Consider the following 14,565-nt stretch of genomic DNA (forward strand, 5'->3'; position numbering starts at 1 on the left):
TGTCTGAAAAATGATTTAACTTTAAAAAAATAATCAATCAATGTATTTCCCCATATTAACAAACAAAAAAGAAAGCCATATATCATTTTAATATATGTATAAAAAGTTTACTACACCTAGTCACTTGTAATGGAACATGATGGAGGATAATGTGAGAAAAAGAATATGTGTGTGTGTGTGTGTGTGTGTGTGTGTGTGTGTGTGTGTGTGTGTGTGTATGACGGGGTCACTTTGCTGTCAGCAGAAATTGAAAGAACACTATAAATCAACTAAAATAGAAAAAAATAATCTTTTAAAAAATTTTTAAAGTACATGATGAAATTCAATCTCCATTCTGATGAAAACTCTCAGCAAACTAAGAATAGAAGGGAAATTCTTCAAATGCACAAAGGTTACCTAGAAAAAAACCTAGGGTCAACATCACACTTCCCTCTAAGATCAGGAACAAGATAAGGATGTCTACTCCTACCATTTTTATGCTATATTATATTAAAGGTGAAAACCAGTGCCGTAAGGTAAGAAGTAGAAATAAGCAGCATGAAGATTGGAAAGCAAGAAGTAAAAGGGAAGGAATAACATGATCATCTGGCTGGAAAAATCTGATGGACTGTATGAAGAAGCTACTAGAACTAATAAATGAGCTAACATAATAAGGTTTCAGTATTACAATTCCAATAAGGAAAATTAATTGCACTTCTACATACATGCAAAGAACAATCAGAAATATGAAATTTTGGAGCTCCCATCGTGGCTCACTGGTGGGGTGGGGCAGGTCAGGAAACGCCTGTGCTCACATTATCAGCAGTCCCTCAGCTGGCTTCCAGCTAGGACAGATTCCTCAGAAAACTTTTCGGCCATATTGGTTGTTTGATTAAATAAGCCAATACTCAGCACCAACTACATCAGTGTTTATCATCCCAGTGTCTGCAGGCACTGATGCCTCCAACAAGGACTTTTTCCCTTCTGAGTTAAGAGTCCCAGGACAAATGATAAGTATCTTTTATGAGGCTGTGGTTCTTGCTCAGGGTCAGTAGATGGCAGAGCTTCAGTGAAAGGTCTGCTAATGTAGGTGTGTCCATAATATCCTTTGGTGGATGAACACATGCACATCAGCCTTTTGGGGACAGGCTCCCTCTCCCCTATACCTTCAGCCATCGGCATTTTTCCAAGCCTGCATCTAGCTGATGGCATGACCTCCATCTAAGCAGAAGACTCCAAAAGGAAGGTAGTGAATAGGAGGTGTGCTCAGCTGGGGTGCAGGTGGAACTATGGATACTGCGCAGTCAACTTTTGATCCCAAACGGGGGGGGGGAAGTGTGCCCCTTTGGTGGCTTATCAATCGCACCCTGAGGATATGTGCTCAGCAAACTGATGGCAAGGCATGCTCATCAAAGAACCCATTAGTTTGCAAGTTTGGTAATTTATTCCATCACTAAAGTTATGACACTATGGGCAAACTACCTAGCTTGACACTGCCAGCCTCTCCTCTCCAACTGCTGAAGCAAACATCTACCTCCTCAGGAACAGGAAGTAAGCATTCCCTCTCCAGGGACCATTCTGATGTTTCATATGAGAAACATCGAGGGCTCAGCTCATCCAGGGCTCCTCATTACAACCCACCCTCACCCTCTCACCTCAACAGGCAGGTTCCTACAACTAATTTCCTCCCCAAGTGAGACTACAGCCCAACTATCCACATGAGACATTTCACTGTTAGGAAGGAGTTCCTCCAATCTTCTCAGCCAAGTAAGAAGGCTTTACCTTCTTAATCTAAAGAAGCTTGCAGGAAGCAGGGAAGTGGGAAATCCCAATTCCTCGAAAGTATTTATTTGGAGGGAAGGGAGTAAGCATGGGCATGTACAAAGCATGTACACATAAAAACTGTGTGCAAGTATAACAGTCATGCTGCTAGAAGAGAACAAGGAAGAATCTGGCGACAAAACACAATTTTTTTTATTTCATTTATTTTAATTAGCTTTCTATGTTTTTCTTTATTATTTTTTCTATTTTATTCTCTACATGAACCAAGAAACAGAATGGCATTAAGAATGTGTTCGTAGGAGAAGATCCCACTATGGCTCAGCGGTAACGAGCCCAACAGATATCCATGAGAACATGGGTTCGATCCCAGACTGTCTCAGTAGGTTAAGGAGCTGGCATTGCTGTGAGCTGTGGTGTAGGTTACAGACACGGGTCAGATCTCACGTTGCTATGGCTGTGGCTGTGGCCAGCAGCAGCAGCTCCAATTCACCCTCTAGCCTGGGAACTTCCATATGCGGTCGGTGCGGCCCTAAAAAAAGACCAAAAAAAAAAAAATGTGTTTGTAAAGAGGCTTCTCTAACATTTCCACTTTGGAAATGCAGCAGGAGGAGAAAGGAAGTTGGTTTCCTTCGTACTAGACCTTAAAAAAGTCCAGTCTCTTCATATGTCCTGAGCAGATGTGAATGGTAATGGTGCCAGCATCCTGGACTAAGAGTTCACCAGTTTCCTCTGATGCAGCCAATCTCCAACCCCCACCCCATCCTCAACTAAAACAGATCTGAAACTCAGAAAGCCTAACTACCCCTACATATAAAAATATATCTGCAAGTCACTCAGAGATTTTACTTCCTTACGCAAAAAACATAAGAGCCTCTAAATGGGAAGAGGTAAAGAAAAAAAGAATATGTTTTCAGTACCCCTGTAGTCTATGGAATGACTCCAAAACTGAATATTACAGTCATGACTATTTGAAAATTGCACTGTGACACTTCTAAGAGTAAATTGCTCTATTCGTTTCTTTCTTTCCCTTCAATATGAAATGAAGATAAACAGTGAAAGTGGCATTGCTTTGGCCTGTTCAAACACCAGGCTCTCCTCTTAGAAATACTGTTGGTATGAAATTTTCCTGACATGATTTTAAACTCCAATGTGCACCCTGCCAGCTCTTCATCAGAAGGTACTGTTGACTGCCAAGAGCCATTCATCAAAAGAAGACATGGATGCACAAGGTCCTGGAAAAGGTGTGGGACTCTGTTTCTCTGCAGGCAGTCTCCCCTTCTCTGTCCCTTTTTGGCCCATGTGAGAACCCCAAAAGAGCACACTCCCTCCTCGCAGTGATGGGAGCCATGGGAGGACAGCAGGGCTCACAGAGACCTTATGGTTTTCTGTATCCCTAGTGACATAACTGGAGAAGGGCAGAAAAGGGCAGAACATGTGCTTACACTGGCCTAAGACTAGGCAAACTCTGGGGACTTTCCAGGCCATGTCCCACCATCCCCAGAGGCTTCACATCCCTGTCAGCTTTGGGCAAGTGCACAGCTACAACACCTTGGTTGACATGGACTCTGGGCGCCCATCCAATAAGCCTGAGCTACTTTCCTGACAACTCTTTATTTTCTCAAGACATTTGAAAGGCAAAGGAGAGGAAATGGTCCTAGAAGGTAAACAGGCTACTTTCATTTACAAACTTGATATTTTAAAACAAGGCTAACCTAAATTATTTGAAGGTCTTAGATTTAATTTGTGCCACCAGTAACCAAACATTTTTAATAGTTAGTAGGTATAATGAACTGAAAACTATAATAAAGATACCAGCAACATTCAGACCACATAGAGGGTGCAAAAAGAAGAGAGCACTTAGAAAAATATCCAGCCAAAATATAGCCAAGCCATCCTTTCTAAACTTTTTATTTTATACCTGGGGTAGGGCATAAGAAGGAGTGATGTTAGCTTTTGGTTTTTTGCTTGCGAAAGCACATTTCATTTTTGAGCTGGGCTGTGCCAGTTAGTGACATAATGTCCACATGGTAATATGATACAGTAAGCACAAATGCAGCACACAGACCAGACTGCGGCCTGGGAAAGACAAGCTCTGTCCATATATCAACGGGAATGGCCTGGAACTCGGGGAGTGAGTATTTTGAAGCAATCGCACATGAATTCACCTTCAGGAGATTAGAAGCTGATGTCACCAGGAGAGTGAAGTCATCAGAAATGACCTAAACTGATGGGACATTGCCAGAACAAAGCCACACTGTGCAGACACACAGCTTAACTCCTTCTGAGCTTAAGATTTCTCTGAGGTGGTTTTTTGTTTTTTTGGTTTTTTTGGTGAATATGAAGAGCTTTCAATGGAGACACAAAACCAATATGACTCCCACTCTCCTTGGCATCAGCCAGCTTCACTTGATGAAAGGGCTTGAAAATAAGTAAGTTCCACTAACTAAAGGCTCTAGAGGTAAGCCTCCATCTTTTCATCCCAGAGTTCTCCCCAGTCTGCACAGACCCCAGGGGAATCGTACTAGTGGGCTTTTAATAAACAGTAACTGATTTGCAATAAATAGAAGTGTTGGCAAAAGCTGGTCCCAGAGTGGAAGAGTTGGGGCTCTGGAACGGTGGTGAGATACAGTCCCTCTGCAAAACAGCTCTCAGTGGAGACCTCCATGAACCAGAAAGAAATAAGATGCTGGGCTGTCCCTGCCTCCACGAAGTTGCTTAGCAGCCAGGATATCTACTTGTTAGCTTCATTCTTAAAAACCAGTACCACTTGTTTGTTGCATTCCCTTCAAAAATCATCCCTTGGCTACTGGAGACATCATAGGCCAATCATACCTCACTTAAATAACAGCAACATAACTTCAAAAGTTAAACGTTACTCAGACATAGGAAATACTTTCAGATAAATGCATCACCTTCTAGACTGTGGCCATGTTAACAGTGAATTATCAAAAACCAAAAACCAGCTAAAGAATATCATGCTGGAGGATTCTCAGAGGCAGGAATTTGAACCTAACCTCCTCTCTGGGATGAACGTAGCTTTTGGAATCTACAATCCATAATCAAGTGGGCAAAAGCACCTTACAAGCAAAAAAGTATTCACTGAAGAATATTCTGATTTCCTGATGATCCTCCACCAAGCGAAGATAAAGGACCAATGTCAAAAGGTATGACCCTGAATGAGGAGGCAGACTAGGAAGGTGGCTGTCTACATGGAGCAGTGGAAGTTATGTATAGAAAATCTCCTACTGTGATATCTCCCCCTCCCTAATGCCTGCCATGTGCCTAAAAATGAAACAACTTGCCCTAAGACCTTGCTTTTCACCTTCTTCTCATAACCATCCATGTAAAGAATACATTTTGTAGCACCACTCAGTATTGTCTCCTATACACACAACTGTTAGCAAAACCAATACTTTCCCTGCTGCCTAAGATGTGCTCTGATAATTTCTCTTCCGTTTCATTCTACTTCATTTTTCAGTGCTGATTTGATCCATTAACTTAACAACCACTAATGAGTTTAAGGTCCCTTGGAAAAATACTGAGATTTAAGGTCATTTAGGAACATAATAGATAAAATATGAATTAAGGTGTTTAGGGTAAGGAAATAGGATCGTTAGTGGGGGAAAAAATCCCCAAAATGCTTTAAGGCAAAGAGGGAGCCAAGAAGTGGGAGGCTGGAGCCACTTAATGAATTACCTTGGGCTCCCAGTGAACATCCTCATCAGAGCCTGTTAACCTTATGAATACATAACTCCTCCTCTAGTCGCCCATTCCCAAACTCATCCACAAGCACAGAAAGAGAATATACCCTCCTGGATAGAACCTAAAGGAAATCATTGTGCACTGTTTATGTTAGACCACTTCAAATCAGGGAACCAAAGATCAAAGGGACAATGGCCAGTGAATGCACTGAAACCATTATGAAGCTGAGACTGAAGTGGGCCAGTTTTCTGGATATGAGTCAAATCTCACTGAGGTGTGTATACTCTTGCATCTGCTTGATAGTAAGTGGAAAATTTAGCTCCACTTTCTTACTTTAAAATATCTATGACCCGTCATCATGGCTTTGGAAGCTAGGGTTGGCTTTTAGTGCCACTGAAACACCTTGAAACACCATGAGATTTAGGTTGACTCTGTCTTGGACTATTACACAAAATACTATTGCAAGCAAATTATTTTCAGACATTTGGGTTAATTTTTAAGATACAGTAAATATTTACAGAGCCCTTACCAGGCTGGGAACTGTAATGAATTTGTGGAGCCTTTTCCTTGGTTGATTGGTCCAGGTGTTTGACTTAACTAATAGAATTCAGATTTGTGGTTATGCTTATTAACATAACTCTGAACCTGAACAGCCTTCAAGACCCTGGCACAATTTGTGGCTTTTTAAAATACTGTTCAACATTTACTGCAGTGCAACAAAATGCTACTACTGATCCTTCAGATGTACTTTATTCGAAGTTGTATCAGTAACTTTCAAACATTTAAATCAGCATCAGAATAATGCAGTCTGCTGAAAGAAGCAATTCGCATATCTTAAAAAGGTGAAGGGGGAGTTCCCGTTGTGGCTCAGCAGACGTGAATCTGACTAGCATCCCTGAGGATGCAGGTTCAATCCCTAGCCTTGCTCAGTGGGTTAAGGATCTGGCATTGCTGTGGCTGTAGCATAGACCAGCAGCTACAGCTCCAATTGGACCCCTAGCCTGGGAGCCTCCATATGCCTCAGGTGAGGCCCTAAAAAGACACAAAAAATAAAGGTGGGAAGGGGACATAAACTGGTCAGTTTCACTTTCTCTTTCCTTTGAGACTCAATTCCTATGCACTCGCCTTTTAGATCTAGAATGAGTGAGACCTTTAACCTAATTTTAAAATTAAAGCCCACGTTTATTTGCCTGTTTTGAAGCATGAAGCATTGCACTGGTCAGTAAGAGGAAGTATGCAGGCTCATCCCTAATATGCATAAGATTCAGGCAAGAATATACACGGAGATTATGCCTGGGGTACTCCCTTTCTTTGCTCACCCAGCTCTGAGATGCACCTAAGAAGCAAAGACTACATGCATGTGGACACTCCAGCCAGCATGTGCAGGCTCTATTCCCTCTTATTCCACCTCCAAATATAGCCACTCTTCAGACCTAGGAGTGTGCACACCAGGGTAGACACAGAAGTCTAGATGCTGTCGCAGAGAATAGTCTAGAAGTGGGCTATCAGGGTAAGGGTGAGGAATTGGTCAGAAGTGGGCCAGAGCAGGTATGGGGTTCAGGGAAGAAGGCCTAGTTGCCCAAAATCTAAGGGACTGTGCTAACACTGATACATTCAAATGAATACATTCAGTGTGTTACTATCATTACACATGACATCTGCAGCCAGCAAATGAAACTCCATCATGATGTCAACAGAACAAGCACGAAGGTATGCTCAAGCTCAAACTTGAAACCCAAGTTCTAGCATATTCATTCTTAAAAAACAAAACAAAAATCAAACCAGTTTTGTTTTTACCCAAATAGCAGTCTTTAAAAAAAAAAAAACCCTACTATTTCTTATATTCTCTTTTTTTAAAAACAAGGCCTTTCAATTTGAAACCCATTTTAACCTGGGCCTGCTTTGAACAAGTTCGTAAAGATCTTACACCTGATATTCTCTTTTGCTGTTGATGTATCCTGCACATTTGAAGGGAGCAGGGAGAGGAGAATGACTGGGAAATGCACAAAAAGCAGATCTTGAACAGGTCCATGTGAGAGGAATGGAGGAAGAAGACAAGCGCTATTTAAGCCCATGTCTCCTGACATCAGCCAGTATATCATAATAGCTTGTCTGTTAAGAGTGTCAAGTAACCCGTAGAAAAGAAAACATTTCTCAAACACCTGTAAGTCCATTCCAAGGGGCAGATATGGCATCCTCTCCCACTAGAGACCACTGCAAAGCTAAAATCAACAATTAAGAACAGCTGCAGCCTTGCAACCAGCTGCCCTTGCAAACCCCCATGGAGGAAGAGGAGGGAGAGTTCTGAGAGGGGTAATCAGCAGAGAAGACTGAAATTACTCTTTCTTTGCATTACTTTCTCCTCTTGCAACATGTGTTGAAACTTCTCCTGTAGGCTTAAGAGGGTCCCAAGACTGCCTTTTAATTCACCAAATGTCCTGCAATATTTCCAAGCTTTGTGGATTATAGTGATATCTAATGGTCTATGCACAGAGCAGGGACTCACAGCTTCAAACTGCTGCAGGAAAATATTCAAATATACAAAGAAATTCTGTTGCATTTGAATAGGATCCTTTGGGAAGAGATCACTAACATGTGTCATTTGGGCACAGGCTGTGGGGCCTCTCAAGAGCCAAGTGAAGAACAGAAGAGACCAACAGCCATTGATGAAGTTATGTGTGGCAAATCCTCTCAAAGGATTTGACTTGCCCACAACATCAGAAAAGAGCCATAGTCACATGATGGGAAGTCTAAAATGATGAATGGTGGTTCATAGGTATCTTGGGAGAGTGAATGCAAGGACAAAAAGAATTTCAGAGTTGTTCCGGGAAGATTAATGCAATTAAAAAAATCATCTGAAAAAAATGAAAATCATCTGAGAAAACTGCTTGATACTCATGGCTTTGTCTTGAGGACTAACACCCCCCCCCCCGCAGGAAATGGCAGGAAAGCCATTAGCTGCATCATTTATAACAAAGAGGGAGAAAGAATTAGAAACTAGGTTACTTAAAACACCCTCCTCCTCCTCTACCAGGCCTTTTGGGCGGCAAAATGGTTGAGTTAAGTGAGATTATTTCATGTCCCTTATCTTAATCCTGTTCAGAGTAAACACCTGTTTCTGGCTACATGTCCCCCACCCTTTTTGCCTATGGCCCTTCTGCTAATGGAGCTGTTCAACACATAATTTAGGATTCACTCAATTTTCACTGAGCTTCTCCATTTCACTTTTAAGTAAATTAGGTCACCTTATCAGCACAAACTGTGATTTAGGGACCAGACAGAATAAATTAGGTTTGAAGCCTCTTTTGCTGTGGATGGGACTTGCCTTAGTCTGGGCAACATTTTGGTGACATAGTGTTGGTGCTTTCTTGTACTTGCCCATTCTAGGACTTGATGGTGTCAAGAATAAAAATAAAACTAGTAGCAAAAAGTTGATCTTAAGATGTCTGATCTCTTGCACATATGCCCAGGTTGTCCATTTATGTAACAATAGCACTCCTATCTGTGAATCTGTCAACAAGTCATAGGTGGGAGACTCTCCCCTCCGTCTTGCTCTGTCAGGTGCAACAGACAAATGTCTGGTGCAGATATTTTGGGACCTGAAAAGTCAACCTATTTGAAAAGTTCTGTTCAAATTTTTAAGAAAGCTATTGATAGTGCCTAATCAAAAAGACCCAAGAGAACTTAATTCAAAAATCACTCAATTCTAATATTACAGACTTCGGGGGGCATGTAATATGCTTTATCCCTTCTCTTTTGATTTACCATTATATCACTCCTTTACTGAAGTAATTCATGTCAACAAATGTTAGGTTGGATTTCTACATTTAACAAAACTAAGGGGCATCCACCACTCTCTTTAGCTTCCAGCAAAAGCTTATTAAGGCTTTGAGGCTGCCATGAGACTGTGCCTGGCAGATCTCAACAACAGGAATGTCATTGCCCAAGGTCTCTAACTGCTACACTCTGATATCCACTGTCACATCTGTACCAAGGCCACACTTGCTACAAGCGGCTCCCAACCAGTAATTAGGTGTGGCAGGTAGTCCTGTTCTTAGGAAGTAGACACCTCCGAAGGCCAATGTTGGCTCAAAGACTCTCAATAACTATGCTGAACCTTTCTTAGGCTTCACAATAGTCAAAGACACTTCCACCCAACCTCCTCTCCTCTTTCACTTGTGGTTAGACCTACATCATAGTCTAATGGCTTTGCCAATTCCTTTTCCACTTTCTCTCACACAGACATTCCCCCTAATAAAATCCCGGCACATTTAGTCCATTTTGGTGTCTGCTTCTCAGAGAAACCAGATTAACACAGCTTGATTCTTCACTCTTGTCCCTTTTCAATAAATATGGGAAAGCTGAGGTCTTAGTACCCAAAAACAGGCTCCTTACTTTCTGACAGTCTAGAGGAAGCAGATGAAGCCAGTGTACTAAGAAACAGATGATCTGACTAGAATAGTTGATGAGATCTTCATTCCTATTTGGTCCAATTCTAGCAGGCAAGGGAATAATACGAATCATCAAGTCCCTGGAATTGCATCAATGTGATTTCAGCTGGGACTGCAAAAGCCATGGAACTCTGCTCATCTGATAATCAGAGAAGGTATCTCTTCCTCTCTTCTTCCTGCACCTCTGCCAGTTTCAGAAGAGTTAGCAACTAAGTCAGAACTTATAGTTTCCCATACAATACCCATTCTCCCCTTTTTTTTTCTTACAAAGGAAAATCTCGATTTTATTCAGGATAAAATATGTGCAGCTAAAATTACTACATTTTCCAGTCACTCTTACAACTACAGACGGTCATGTGACATAGTTCTAGCCAATGAGATATAATGAGAAGTCACTGGTTGGAGCTTACAGAAAACCTCTTTAAGACAGAATCAACTAAAGGATTCTGCATATGCAACTGATAAACTGATTCTTAAGTGTATGTGGCTTATACAACAAACCCACAGCTAACATCATACTCAACAGTGAAAGATCTGAAATCTTTTCAACAAGACAAGGATGCCCACTCTCACACTCTTACTCAACATATTTCTGGAAATCCTAGCTATAGCAATTAGGTAAGACAAAGAAATAAGAGGCATCTAAATCATAAGGAAGAAGTAAAATTGTCATTAGTTGCAGATGATGTAAAATTATATATATATATATATATATATATACACACACACACATATATATATAAAATCCTAAAAACTTAACCAAAAAACCATCAGAAATAATAAATTCAGTAAACTTGCAGTATATAAAATCAACACACAGAAAAGTTACATTTCTATACACTAATAACAAACCACCTGGGAAAAAAAAAGAAAGAAAGAAAACTATCCTGTTCACAACAGCACTAAAAAGAATAAAATATTTAGGAACAAATTTAACGAAGGAAGCAAAAGATTTTACAATGAAAACTACAACTCTGATGAAAGAAACAAGAAGAATCAAACAAATGAAATGATATCCCTTGTTCACAGATCTGAAGAATTGTTACAATGTTCATACTACCCAGACTCTATGCAATCCCTATCAAAATTCCAACGCCATTTTTCACAGAAATAGAAAACTTAAATCCTAAAATTTGTAGAGAAACACAAAAGATCCTGAATATCCAAAGCAATCCTGAGAAATAAGAACAAAGCTGAAAGTATCACACTTCCTTGTTCCAGACAATACTACAAAGCTATAATAATCAAAGCAGTACACTACTAGCATAGAAATAGATATGTAAACAAATGAAATAGAATAGAGACCCCAGAAATAAAACCCTGCATAGATGGTCAACTAACACCTGCAAGACGTACCAAGAACACTCAATAAAGAAGACAGTCTCGGAGTTCCCATCGTGGCGCAGTGGTTAACGAATCCGACTAGGAACCATGAGGTTACGGGTTCGGTCCCTGCCCTTGCTCAGTGGGTTAATGATCCGGCGTTGCTGTGGGCTGTGGTGTAGGTTGCAGATGCGGCTCGGGTCCCGCGTTGCTGTGGCTCTGGCGTAGGCCGGTGGCTACAGCTCCGATTAGACCCCTAGCCTGGGAACCTCCATATGCCGCAGGAGCGGCCCAAGAAATAGCAACAATAACAACAACAACAACAACAAAAAGACAAAAGACAAAAAAAAAAAAAAAAAAAGAAGACAGTCTCTTCAACAAACAGTATTGGGAAAACTGGATAACCCCAGGCACAAAAGTGAAATTGGACTCCTATATCAAACCACTCATAAAAATTAACTCAAAATGGAATAAAGACTTTAAAATAGTGCCTTATTCTATAAAATTCCTATGAGAAAACATAGAGAAGAAGTTCCTTGACACTGATCTTGGCAACGATTTTTTTGGATATGACATCAAAAGCACAAACAACAAAAGCAAAAATAGGCAAGTGGGACTACATCAAACTAAAAAGCTGGGTAGCAAAATAAACAATCACCAAACGGAAAGACAATCTACAGAGGAGGACAAAATATTTGTAAGCCATATATTAGATGAGCTAATTTCTGAAATATATAAATAGTTCACACACCTTAATAACAAAAAATTGATTTAAAACTGGGCAGAAGAAACAAGTAGACATTTTTCCAAAGAACATATTCAAATGGCCAACAGGTATATGAAAAGGTGCTCAGTATCTCTAATCATCAAGGAAATGCAAATTAAAACCACAATTAGATATTACCTAATTTACAACAACACACTGAAATGCTATAGGGAAAAGATAACTTTTTCAATAAACAATGTTTGGTCCATATTGGAAAAAAAATCTTGCCTTCCACCTCACACCTTACATAATAACTAACTTAAGATACTTGTATATCCTAATGCAAAAGGTAAAACAATAAATCTTTTAGAAAAAAAAAAAAAAAACTTGAAGCTCTCACTGTGGCTCAGTGGTAATGACCATGACTAGTATCCATGAGGATGTGGGTTCAAATGCTGGCCTTGCTTAGTGAGTTAAGGCCAAGCATTGCCTTGAGGTGTGGTGTAGGTCACAGGCACAGCTCAGATCTGGTGTTGCTGTGGCTGTGCTGCAGGCCAGCAACTGCAGCTCTGATTGGACCCCTAGCCTGGGAACTTCCAAATGCCATGGGTGTGGACCTAAAAAGACCCTACCACCACCACCAGAAAAAAAGAAAAAAAAAATCTTCATAACCTTGGAACAGACAAAGAGTTTAAATAGGCTCCCCCAAAGCACTAACCATGAAGAAAAAAAATTGATAAATTAAAAAACACTAAGAACTTCTGCTCATCAAACAGATAATATTAAGAGAATAAAAAGGCAACTAACAAAGGGGGGAAAGTGTTTACAATACATATATCCAACAAAGGACTTGTTACGGACTGAATTATGTTCCCCACAAAATTCATATGTTGAAGCCCTAACCCCTAGTACCACAGAACATGACTGTATATTCAGAGTTTTTAAAGGGGTAATGAAGTTAAATTTAGGCCATTAGAGTGGGCCCTAATCCTACCTGACTGGTGTCCTTACAAGAAGAGATTAAGACACAGAGAGAGAGATGGCAGGAGCACTCACGTACAAAAGGACAATCATGTGAAGAGGCAGCAAGAGGAAGACTACCTGCAAGCCAAGAGGGACACCAGGAGACATGAATCCTGCTGACATCTTGATCTGGCCTTCTAGCCCCCAAAACCAGGAGAAATAAATGTCTGTTGTTTAAGCCAACCCATTCTGCGGCACTTTGTTATCAAAGCCCTAGAAAATTAATACAAGACTCCTCTCTAACAGATATAGAGAGCTCTGCAAAACTGCATGAAAATGACAAACTTAAGAATAGAACAAAAAATATGAACAAGTATTTTACAAAAGAGAATATTCAAGTAGCCAATAAACATACATATAAAGAGTTTCTCAACTTTAGTTGATTCACTAGTTATCAGGAAAAACAAATATTAAAAACATAATAGGGGACTGTTAAACATCCACCAGAATGGCTAAAATGAAAGAAATAGATAATACCAAGTGTTGGCAAGGATGTGGAGCAACCAAAACTTTTATACATTGCTATGGAATAGTAAGTCTGTACAAATACTCTGGGAAATTGTTGGGCCAGTGTCATGGCTAGCCATAACCATAATCTGTAACTCTTGAGATTCTTCATCTAGGAATATATCCATAGAAATGTGGATATTTACTCATGAGAGGACTTGTACTGGAATAGTCATTGAAGTACTATTTATAATAGCTAAAACCTACAAATTATTCAAATGCCTACCAATACTGGAATCGATTTTTAAAAATTTATATTCACACATTGGAAAAATACAGCTGTGAGAATAAGTGTTCTACAATTATAATCAATAATATGGGTGAATCCCACAATCATATTAAACATAGGAAGCTAGACACAAAAGAGTACATGCTATACACTCCCATAAAGTACAAAATCAGGCAAAAATAATCTATGCTGTTCCTTTGGGTATAGAAAATGGACTCTGGGGACAATAAGGAGGATTCTGAGGTACTGAAAACGTTCCGGTTTTTGTTCTGGGTGCCAGTTACACTGATGTGTTCACTTTGTAAAAATTCTCCAAGCTACACACTTGCGATTTGTGAACTTTTCTGTATGTATGTTATATCACTATAAAGTTTTATGAAAATGAAGGTGTCAACTCATTTGGCTTGCACTTTTCCCCTCACCTTTCCCCCTTTTCCTGCCTGAAACACAGATGTGATGCCTGAAGTGGAACCATGAGGTGACAAGCATGAGAACAAATACCACTTGCTAAAGATTGCTTGTAGCCTAGTGGGTTCTTGAATGCACTGTGAAGCACTACCAGCCTTCTTATTCCACAGGAAAAATTAAAACTCTAACTTGTTTAAGCCACTGTCTAGTTCAGGTTTTTTATTATTCATAGCTATATGCAATGTTAATCGACAAACCAATTCCTCAGCAGCTTTCTAAAAAGCGAGGTAGATAAAGAAGAAAATACGTATTGTGTGTAATGACTAAGGACAAAACTGGTGAACAGGGACCAGTGATGAGGCTGCCCCATCTTTGCTAGTTGGTGTTTTTGTACATAAATATCACTTTGAGCTAGTCTTCAGGCAAAGAATTTTAAACTCCTAGGGATGCTCTCT

This window comes from Sus scrofa, chromosome 11 (assembly GCF_000003025.6).
Source record: "Sus scrofa isolate TJ Tabasco breed Duroc chromosome 11, Sscrofa11.1, whole genome shotgun sequence".
NCBI lineage: Eukaryota > Metazoa > Chordata > Mammalia > Artiodactyla > Suidae > Sus > Sus scrofa.